The sequence below is a fragment of the Sarcophilus harrisii genome, chromosome 3 (genome assembly GCF_902635505.1).
Source record: "Sarcophilus harrisii chromosome 3, mSarHar1.11, whole genome shotgun sequence".
Taxonomy (NCBI): domain Eukaryota; kingdom Metazoa; phylum Chordata; class Mammalia; order Dasyuromorphia; family Dasyuridae; genus Sarcophilus; species Sarcophilus harrisii.
The window spans coordinates 467017366-467029553 of NC_045428.1; the positions used below are offsets into that span (position 1 = coordinate 467017366).

The 12188-nt window shown below is 35.2% G+C and overlaps 1 pseudogene; it reads left to right on the forward strand.

Annotated features, from left to right (window-relative positions):
• The first annotated feature begins 2507 nt into the window (after nucleotides 1-2507).
• Nucleotides 2508-3321, forward strand: LOC100923066 (annotated as a pseudogene).
• Nucleotides 3322-12188: the final 8867 nt, after the last annotated feature.

Consider the following 12188-nt stretch of genomic DNA (forward strand, 5'->3'; position numbering starts at 1 on the left):
TGGAGTGATTAGTTCAACTTAGGTGGAAATATTGGTTTACCAAAATGAAAGACATTTCACGTTTCCCTTGCTAAAATGGTAAACTTTTCTTTTTTTTTTTTTTTAATTTTTATTTTTATTTATTTTTTATTTATTTATTTATTTTTCATTTAATAGCCTTTTATTTACAGGATTCATACATGGGTAACTTTATAGCACTAACAATTGCCAAACCTCTTGTTCCAATTTTTCACCTCTTACCCCCCCCCACCCCCTCCCCTAGATGGCAGGATGACCAGTAGATGTTAAATATATTAAAATATAACTTAGATACACAATAAGTATACATGACCAAAACATTATTTTGCTGTACAAAAAGAATCAGACTCTGAATTATTGTACAATTAGCTTGTGAAGGAAATCAAAAATGCAGGTGTGCATAAATATAGGGATTGGGAATTCAATGTAATGGTTTTTAGTCATCTCCCAGAGTTCTTTTTCTGGGCATAGCTAGTTCAGTTCATTACTGCTCCATTAGAAATGATTTGGTTGATCTCGTTGCTGAGGATGGCCTGGTCCATCAGAACTGGTCATCATATAGTATTGTTGTTGAAGTATATAATGATCTCCTGGTCCTGCTCATTTCACTCAGCATCAGTTCGTGTAAGTCTCTCCAGGCCTTTCTGAAATCATCCTGTTGGTCATTTCTTACAGAACAGTAATATTCCATAATATTTCATATACCACAATTTATTCAGCCATTCTCCAACTGATGGACATCCATTCAGTTTCCAGTTTCTAGCCACTACAAAAAGGGCTGCCACAAACATTCGTGCACATACAGGTCCCTTTCCCTTCTTTATAATCTCTTTGGGATATAATCCCAGTAGTAACACTGCTGGATCAAAGGGTATGCACAGTTTGATAACTTTTTGAGCATAGTTCCAAACTACTCTCCAAAATGGTTGGATTCGTTCACAACTCCACCAACAATGCATCAATGTCCCAGTTTTCCCGCATCCCCTCCAACAATCATCATTATTTTTTCCTGTCATCTTAGCCAATCTGACAGGTGTGTAGTGGTATCTTAGGAGTTGTCTTAATTTGCATTTCTCTGATTAATAATGACTTGGAGCATCTTTTCATATGACTAGAAATAGTTTCAATTTCTTCATCTGAGAATTGTCTGTTCATATCCTTTGACCATAAAATGGTAAACTTTTCAATTCTAGGAAACCACATTTTGGTTCATGGCCATAGAGATAAAAGAGAAGCTGGAAATCCAATCTTTTCATTTTGTAGTTGAAGAAACTAAGATCTAGATAGGTTAAATTAGATTCTCATGGTCACATGGGTGAGAAATGTTTCAGAAGTGGAATTTGGACCCAGATCCAAAAATTAATTAATGAATGATTTATTAATTATTCATTAATTAATAATGATACTGACCCCAAATGGTCAAAGTATATGAACAGACCATTTTCAGATGACAAAATTAAAGCCATATCTATATATGAAAAAATTCTCTAAATCACAATTAGAGAAATGCAAATTAAAACAACTCTGAGGTACCACCTCATACCTCTCAGATTAACTAAAATGACAGGAAAAGATAATGATAAATGTTGGAGGGAATGTGGGAAAACAGGGACACTCATACATTGTTGATGTAGTTGTGAAATGATCCAAACATCCTGGAGCATAATCTGGAACTATGTCCAAAGGGTTATAAAACTGTTCATAGCCTTTGCACCAGCCAGTGCCATTATTGTGTCTGTATCCCAAGGAAATCATAAAGAAGGGAAAAGGACCCACATATGCAAAAATGTTGATAACAGCTCTTTTTGTGGTAGTAGAGAATTGGAAAATGAGTAGATGCTCATAAATTGGGGAATGACTAAACAAATCGTGGCATATGAAGATAATGAAATATAAAAAATTATGAACAAACTGATTTTAGAAAGGCCTAGAAAGATTTACATGAATTGATGCTGAGTGAATCAAGCAGAACCAAGAATACATTGTGCCCAACAACAGTAAGAATATGCGATGATCAACTATGAAAGACTTGATTCTTCTCAGTTGTTCAGTGATCCAAAACAATATCAATGGACTTTGGACAGAAAATGCCATCTGCATCCAGAAAAAGAACTATGGAGATTGAATGCAAATAAACACATACTATGTTCACTTCCTTTTTCTGTTTTTTTCCCTCTCCCATGGTTTTTCCTTTTTGTGTATTAAAAATTAAAAAAGGAATGAAAAAATAATAAAAATAAAAAACAAAATTACACTCAGAAATCCACAGTCTAGGACTGGCATCATCCTCAGCTCACTGGAGCTGCTAGCCCAGAAACTCCTCTCCATCATATCCCACCCTCTATTCTGGCCCCTCTCTTCTCCTTCATATAGTTCCTGTTTCTTTGGAGTCATTTGAACTAATATTTCAGGGTGAGGAAAGGACAGTCTGGGAGTGGAGGGTGGAAAAAGGCTTGCTACCGAGGAAGAGCCACTCCAAGTAGTTCAACATGATAAAAACACTGGTAATAACTGATGCTCAGAAAGTACTGTACCAGATAAATGTTCTGTTGGAACTAGAGTCCAGATCTCAGCCAAAGGTTTGTGGCTTGAGATTAATTTGATCTGCTCATGAAAATGCCCTTCAAATGACTGCAAGACTGAAGGACTTCAAACTGAAAGGGCTTCTTAACCAAAACTTCTTACCAAACTCAGTTCTTTGGTTCTGACACAGATTTTTTCCTTAGTTGTTAATTCAACAGACAGAGTTCTATCCAGTATGAAGTTACAGCCCAAATAACTTCGATACATGGGATTAAATTGCTTTTATCTGGCTGTGAAATCAAGAGAGGAAGAAAAAATGTCCCCATAACCACTGATTAGATCTCAAAAAAAGCACTACAAATTTTGTTTCTGACCTGATGAGTATAGAAAAGATTGTATTTAAGAAGGTGTGCTGGAAAATCAAAGCTACTACTGCCTTTCATTTTCTACAGCTCTATTAGTCAACATGAAAACTTACTGGTCAAAAGTAGAAAGAACCTGAATTTTAAAAGACTGGAAGCTTAGCTTAAGGCTAATATTAGGATTATGTTTTCTAAAGCAAAACCTTCTCTATTGGCATTGTCTATAATTGCACTGGAACTTCAAGCACAGGAAATTTATAGAATTGACAGAAGAAGTAGAATGTCTTCAGAACATTCCAAAATAAATTGCAAAGATCTGATCATCTGGCAGAAATTTATAGTAAAATCCCTAACTGAATACGTATCTAACAAGTGTTTTAAACCAAATGTTCATAAGTTAAGGTGGAGTGCTATATAGGTGTACTGCAAATCACTTGATCATATTCATTACAAATCTCTCATTTTCCAACAATTCCAGAAATTTGATCTTAACAGGATTCTTATGGTGAAGAAATAAACATTTTGAAAGTTTATGTCACCTCAGAACTATGTAATTGTACAAGAATGTGGGTAAGCTATGAAGCCTGAAACATAGCAACTAGGTTATCATTGATGTTTCCAGAATTTTTTTTTTAATTTTTAAAGCTTTTTATTTTCAAAACATATGCACAGATAATTTGACATGTTTTCAGTCTTAAGGGGAAAGTAGGCTATAGTTGGAAATTGGTTTTGTGTACTGCAGTCGGAAACATATTCAGGACTAAATTAAGATCCTCTTTGAAGCATATGTGTTAAAACTAAAACTCAGATGTGAAACCTTAACATAGAATAAGCATGGGAGACTACTGTGAATTAACAGTTAACATTAATCCAATTCTGGTAGTATCTGGACTGGCATACTGATTGTAGGTAGAATTGATGGTGAGATATGATTGACTTTAATTGATGTTATTTGAATTTTGATAAAAGTTCACACCAAAAAAGATCAACTTCAGAAAAATGGTATGATGCACTTTAGTATAGTCATGATTACTAGTCTTTGAAGTGGTATAAATAACCTTGTTAAAGTCTTATATAATTAGATAATCCAATAATTCAAAAGCATGGCATATTTTTCATTTAAATTTGATTTTAAAATTCTATTAAAATTGTGGACAGACGTTAAATTTAAGTGATTATCAATATTATCCTAGGGAATAAGTGTCAGGATTATATAAAGTTTTATGAAGAATAATTTTTATTTCAATTTCTAGCCCTTTAGAAAAAAATAATTTCTATTGTACAAATATCTCTCATAGTCTGCCAATCTGAAATCTCAGATATGCTCTTCTAAAGCATTATATGCTAATGCTAATATTCTAGAGCTTTTAATTAAGGATTATTGTCAGTGTGAAATGGGACCATTAGTGTAAAGCTTTGTATTTAAAAGCAATACATAAAGTGTACGCTATTGTCATAATCTCCTGTAACAATTAAATTTAGAGTTGTCTGTCCAGATTCAGTGAAACAGCTATTTAATTGACTAATTATGTGGTAGACAGAACAGGTAAGGCCAGTTGTAGATTAATGAATCTAAATTGACATCTAAGATTGGGAAAGCATTTAGTTAATCTGTGCAATATATAGCTTAATTTCTACAATAGCTATAACTGTTCAAATTTCTCTTTGACAGCATATTATGGGGGAGGAAACCAACCAAACAAAAAAACTTCCCTTTAATGATAAACCAAAGAATCAAAGTATTTCTCATATTTCTTATCCTTCATTTTGTAAAGCATTTTGCAGATGCACTCTTCAGTTATTCTTAAACACCTGATTCATTGAAGAATTTTCTTTCTAATTCAAATTCATTAGTATAGTACTTCTGTTTCGGACGGCATGCTTGCCCGGGTTCTGGACAATGGGTGATACTCTCAAGCTTTTCCAATCACCAGTGGAGTGAAACAAGGCTGTGTGCTTGTTCTCATGCTTTTTAGCTTGATGTTTTCATCATGTTGTCAAATGTCTTCAATGATGACAAACGTGGAATCAAAAATTCAGCTACTGCATTGAAGGTAAATTCTTCAACTTGAAAAGGCTACAAGCCAAAACCAAAGTGGAGAGAGTGTTGGTGCATGATTTTTTGTTTGCAGATGATTGTGTACAGCCTTTGAAGCTGAGATGCAGCAAAGTGTGGATTGATTCTCTGCTGCTTCCACTAATTTTGGCCTAATAAATGAAAAAAAAATCCCCCCCAAAAAAAACAACACCCCCACACACAGGTCCTCCATCAGCCAGCACTACACCTTCCATATGTGTAACCATCAGTAACAGTAAATGGTGAAGTTTTGAGTTCTGTGGATAAGTTCACTCACCTTGGCAGTATGTTTTCCAGGGATGTCCATACTGATAATGAGATTGACACATGCATTGCCAGAGTCTTCTCAATGTTTGGGAGCCTTCAAAGGAAAGTTTGGGAGAGAAGCAGTATTAGACTATCAAAGTGAAGGTCTACAGAACCATTGTGCTGACCTCATTATTGTATGCCTGTGAAACCTGGAAAGTATACCAGTGCCATGCCAGGAAATGGAATCACTTCCATTTGAATTGTCTCAGGAAAATTCTGAAGATCACTTGGCAGGATGAGATACCAGACACCAAAGTCCTTTCTTGAACTAAACTGCCAAGCATTCCAACTATACTGCAGAGAGCACCACTCCATTGGGCTGGCTACATTGTTCAAATGCCAAATGTACACTTGCCAAAAAAAATTATTTTATGGAGAACTCACACAGGACAAGTGCTCAGAAAGTGGTCAGAAAAAGTCATATGCTGCCATTCTCAAGATATTTCTTAAGAATTTCAGAACTGATTGTATGACATGGAACACACTGGTACAGGATCACCCAGCTTGGACAAGGGTCAGAGAAAGTGCTATGCTCTATGAGCAAAGCAGAATTGAATTAGCCCAAATGAAACACAAAATATGCAAAATTTGAAAAGTTACCTCAAATGTTCATATGTATTCTTTGTGTCTCACCTGTGTTAGAGCAATCTGAGCTCATATTGTTCTGATCAGCCATAGTTGGATATACTATAACTCAATTCTAACACAGTGATGTCATTTTGGTCTTCTTCAAAAGTAAAGGACAAGAACAATGCAAACTAACTTGGCTGAAGTGATCTAACATGTGCCATTATGTTCTGGTACTAAGAAAGTGATCTTTCAGTAAAATTATTGAAATGCAGTTTAAAACAATAACAATGAAATTACAGTTTCTTTCCAGATACTAATTCTCCAGAAGAATAGATAAGAATACATAAGGAAGAATAGTTTGAATATTTGTGTCCTTTCATCTGTTTTTGAATGGAGAGTTTCATCATATGAGCTTCAAATCATAGCTAGGGTCTGTTTGCAAAGTGCTTTGGAAATGTGTGCATGCAAGTTGTAGAATAATCACATTTTAAAAGAAGTTAAATGAATTACAAAAGGAAATAGTAAAAATATACTAGTGGGAGACCTCAACTTTCCTCTCAGAACTAGATAAATCTGACCACAAAATAAATATGAAATTAAGGAGGTCAATAGAATTTTACAAAGGTTAGATATGTTAGACTTCTAGAGAAAATTGAATGAGAGAGGAAATGTGTACATGAATCCTTTATCAAGCTCTCCTTCATTCTTTCTTCCTTCAATTCTTTTCTTGCCCTTCTATATATCCTCTTTTTCTGCTTTCAAGAACCACTAGGGTGAACCCCACCCCAATGTAATACAATGTAGTGTGGGAGAAAAATTTAGAATAGAATTTGAAAACCAGCATTCTAGTTCAAGGCATTGAAGTAAATTTTGACTTTGTAAATACTACATACATACACATACATGTTACATAAAATATATGTATATATATAATATGCATGTATGTTTTCAAATGTACACACACACATACACACACACACACACACACCAGGGGCAGCTAGGTGGGAAAGTGGGTAGAATGCCAGGGCTGAAGTCAGAAAGATTCATGTTCCTGAGTTCAAATCTGACTTCAGACAATTCCTATATGTGTGACTCTGGGCAAATTACTTAACCCTGTTTACCTCAGTCTCCTTCCTTGTGAAATGACCTGGAGAAGGAAACTGCACCAGTATCTTTGCCAAGAAAATTCCAGATGAGATCATGAAGAATTGGTGACAAGTGAAAAATATACACATAGATTCTTAGAATTAGAAGGGCTCTCAAAAGTCTAACCCAGAGATGAAGTATGACTACAATCTATAAAATCCTTAAGCAAATAGTTATTCAGTCTCTTTTTTTAAGACATCCAGTAACTGAGTATTCACTTTCTGAAGCAGCCCATTTTATTTTGGGAAACTTTTACTGATATAAGCTTTTTCCTTATATCTCCCTCTAACTCACTGATCTAAGCTCATTGATCCTAATTCTGTCCTCTGGACCTGAGGATATATCTGGTACTCTAACTCAAATAATTATCCTTCTTTATCACCCAAATATACCTAATTCTTTCTTCCTATTCTCATGTATCATGGTTTGAGTCTCTTCCTCTTTAAAAAAATCATCCTCTAGATGTTCTATTTTCAAAATTCTTAAATTGTGATGATTTGAACAGAATACTCTCTTTTGTGGTTTTCTGAAAAGGTCAGATGAATGTCATTTCCTTTGTTCTGAACACTCTATTTTTATAGTTTTAACATGACAAAAAATCAACGAGAACATTTGAATTGCAAAATGGATAATTTTGATTTCATTAAATTAAAAAGTGTTTGCACAAATAAAACTAATGCAAGCAAGTTTAGAAGGAAAATGGAAATTTGAGAAACAATTTTTACAGCCAGTGTTTCTGATAATGGTCCCATTTCTAAAGTATATAGAAAACTGAATCAGATTCATAAGAATAAAAATCATTCCCCAATTAATAAATGATCAAAATATGAAGAAACAGTTTTCATATGAAAAAAATTAAAGCTATCTATAGGCATATGAAGAAATGCTCTGAATCAATATTGGTTAGAGAAATGCAGTTTCACTATTATCACTTTTTTTGTTTTGGGATTTTTTTTTGTCTTGATTTTTCCTTTTTATTCTGATTCTTCTTTCACAATTTGATTAATGTGGAAAAATATTTAACATGATTGTACATGTTTAGCCTTAAAAAAAAAAAAAAAAGAAAGAAAGAAAAAAAGGGATTGATGGAAAAATACTGGCAGTATCCTGTGACTTCTTCTGGAAGTTTTGTGCAAGTTACCTTAGGGCAAAGCAGGAAACTATTTTAAGTGAAGAAGATGTAAAGACAAAAATGAAACAGATCTTACCTTCAAGGAACTTATATCCTTTTAGAAGAGGCAATATGTACATATGCACTTTATATATATTTAATGGAGGTAGTGGCCAAAGAATCTTCATAAACAGGGGCAGAATTCCTCTTCCCCAAATGAAAGAAACTGGAAACCAGATTTGGGTTTTATTTATGTTTGTTTGTTTTTAACTAAACTTATAACCTCATTGGTATTTGGAACTCCTCGTGAGAAAACTTAGCAAATATCTCTTGGCTCATTCTGAAAGAGCCAGGTTGGCTACATTTGCCTCTAAAGATCTGAGGACACATTATGACTTTTGAGGGAATATTTCTTTTACTACTGCAGTTGGTGTGAGGGCTTACAGGCTCCATTCCCTTATTATTAGGTACCAGTGACTAGTGCCCCTGTTCCATTTAATCATAATACTTATTACCTTTTATAAAGAGATATTATATCAAAGATACAGCAAGGATTTAAAGGTATAAGCTGTCCCCCTCCAAAAAAAAACCCAACCTTGGTGACATTTTCATAGCTCAGTTGCTACATAGCATCGGTCCCACCAAATCCATATTCAGATGTTACATGACTACCAGAGAAGTCCTCATCTCACCTATCAATAGCTTAGTTTCCAAAGATCATTGCCAAAGGCTATTCCTTATTCCTTGAAGAATTGATGCCATCCTGGATAGAAATCCAGATCATAGAGCACGTAGAATCCAAGATACCATCTTGATCTTTAAAAACTTGCAAGATTGGAACCTCCATGCCTTTTATCTAGAATATAAAAGGACAAAGACCAAGGCTCTTTCACAGTTTCACATGGCCTCAGAGAGAGGAAGTCTTAAGGTTTCTATTCCTATGCAATTGCTGGTTATCAGCTGCTGTGAGCAACAGAGTAACTGAAATCCCCCCAAAAGTGCTGATATAAAGAGACCAAGACAAAGTTAACTCAGCCTTTTGAAGGCCTCTCGTCAATCAAAGAGCCTCCCATTCATCTTGGGTCAGTCAAACAAAACCAGTTATGGAATATCTATGCATGTTCCAGTATCTCTCCAAGGTTCTTCTGTTCCATTTCATCAAAGCTCTCTCAAATTCAGGCTCATCAGCTGTCCACATGGTGTGATGCCATCAGAGGCACTCTACAATGGGCCGGATCCCACCCATTACAATTATGCTGCAATTTTTAATTTTATAGTCTCCTTGATTATTAAGAGGATGTGACTTGCCAAGAACCATACAGTTAGTAAATGTAAGGAGGGCCATTTGCGCCTAGGGCTGCATGTTTTCAGAGAAGTTGAGAGAAAGCTCTTATGGATTTTCATATAATACATAATGGAGGGCAAACATGATGATGTTCATATTTGATGGGCATAGAGACTGTTACACAAGAACAGGGTGCATTGCTAATATATATATATATATATATAATAGTGTCTATGGTTATCCTTACATCATTAAAATAGTAACCTGAGAAGTTCAAGGGTCCAAAAAACTCCCTGACTTCTCATAGGTTGAAGTACTTCAGCTTTCTCAGTCTGTCTTAGTATTAGACCCCCAAAACCTTGTTATCCTCCTGTGGCAGTGAAAATTGCACATAGTGTGGAACAATTGGGTGAATTAATTTTCTTTTTTGGCTTCTTCTCTCACTCCCCATATCTGTTGTTTTCTTTTCCCAAGGGTCAGCAGGAAGAGCCCCTGAGAAATGAGGAGGGAGAGTTGGGGAAAGAAGGGGAAATTTTTAATTTTGTCTCAGTGGTTCTACCATTAAAACTAATTGGATGACCTTAGGCATACTACATGATAACTCCTTAGGGCTTCAATTTCCTCATCTTTATATAATAAGGGTTTGAGAATTGAATGGCATCGTGGGATCTGTAATCAAGAGAATGTTTGTCCTGGGAAGAGGGAACAGGAAGGATCATACTTTTCAGCAAATCCGTGCATAGTGTATTATGTTTCATACCTTATAGGCTTTAATGTGCAGATCAAATGCTATAATGCAGATGAAAAGTACTTAGAGGTGTAAGCAATGATCATTATTATAACTTCCATATCTATCAGTAACTAAAGTACAGAGACATATCTGAACTTGTCTGCTTTTACTGGTAGGGAATAATCCGTCTTCTCCCCAAATGTAAATATATGAGCCTCAGATTCCCCTCAAAGAGAGACCGACTCTATCCTCCTTCTTTCTTTTAACTGATGGCCTAAAAATTTCCATTTCAAGAAATTTCCATTTCAAGAAAACCAATATAATAAATACTATATATTGTTTCAAAAACATCCAGTTTTTCTTTGTTTCCTTGTAGGTTTTCTTTTGTTCTGTGCTGTGTACTTTTTACTTTATTTTTCTCCTTTGTATATCCCAAAGAGGGCTACAATTAAGTGTATATATAGATAGCTATAAACATACACACATATATAGTTATACATACATATATAAGACCATCCTATGCTTATTTCCATTTGTTATCTATTACTCTCGCAGTGGATAGCATCGTCTTTCATAGGTCCAAATCTTTCCATGTTTTTCTAAGTCAACCAGCTCATCATTTTCTCTACCAAAGCAATATGCCAATCCAAGCACATTGTATCTGAGAGATTGACCATGAAAATTTTTCCCCAGTTTTCTGCATTCCTTCAATTTTTGGCTACATATGTTTTTTATACAAGAAAATGGTAATAATCAAAATTATCCATTTCCATTTCAACAATGCATTTACATTATAATATGGTTTAAGATCTGATCCTGCTGAATCTGATTCCTTTACATCTCCCCTCCCCCCACCCCTGGTTTCTTTGAAATTCTTGACCTTTTGTTCTTCTATATGAACTTTGTTATTATCTTTTTCAAGGTCAGCAAGATAATTATTTTTAGTGATTTAATTGGGATGTCATTATATAAATAGTTAGATAAATTTGTTTCTTATTATACCCTTACACTTTTAAATAGCTCCAATTGTCAGGAATATTATTTTTATATAGATCCTAAATTTGCTTCTTTGCAGATATGTTATAGTGATCCTAGTTCTGCCCTCTCCAACCAAACAGATAAAGTCTTGAATTTCTTCTACAAGATGAACCAGCTGTCACTATCCCTACTGAGTCATTTCTTTTTCAAGTTAAATATTCCCAGATCTTCATATGGCATGATAGCAAAGCCCTTCACAATAATTGCTTACTTTCCCCCAGGCATTTAGAAAAAAAATATCAATGATTTCCTAAAATGTGACTCCTCAAAGTGAATTCAATGCTCTAAATGTGTTCTAAACCACTTAGAGTCCAGTAATATAGTCACTTCCCTACTCCTGAACATTATGCCTTTTTTAATGCAGATCGAGATTGTTTTAGCTTTTATGGCTTCTGTATCACTATGGCTTCACCTTGAGTTTGTAGCTCATCAGGGACCCAAATCTCCTCCAGACAAACAGATGTCTAGGCATGTTTCCCCATCCTACACTTATTTTCTTCCTCCCAAGCCTGAACTGATTTTTCTGCCAGATTCCCATAATCTCTATGCGAGGCTAAACTAATTGGAAGAGTCTCAGAAGGTGTTGTTATCCTTGAACTTAGGACACAGAATCACCATCCTCAAACCGTTGACCTTTTTCTTTATCCCCAAAGCCTCCACAAATCTCAGCACATCCCAGTGCATAATACTTCCCCAATGATATACACAAGACCTACAGAAAAAGTACATCAGGAACAATAAACCACAGTCACATTGCATTACTCCAAAGAGATCCCACTTGGGTACCTCAAATTGATTTCTTCTCAAACTTCCCAGTAACACACAGCAGTCCAGAAACTAGTTTCTCCTGCTTTTATCAGCTGATTATTGGCTGCCTTAGAGTAGTAAAGGGACTGATGCTGTCAATCACTGACTTTCCATGGCTTCTCCTCCTGTCTTGCTCCCACAGCTCACCTGCCCCCCCCATGTCTGGTTGTGTTAACAGGCTAGACTGGTCAGTTATGGTAGCAAGGTTTAAT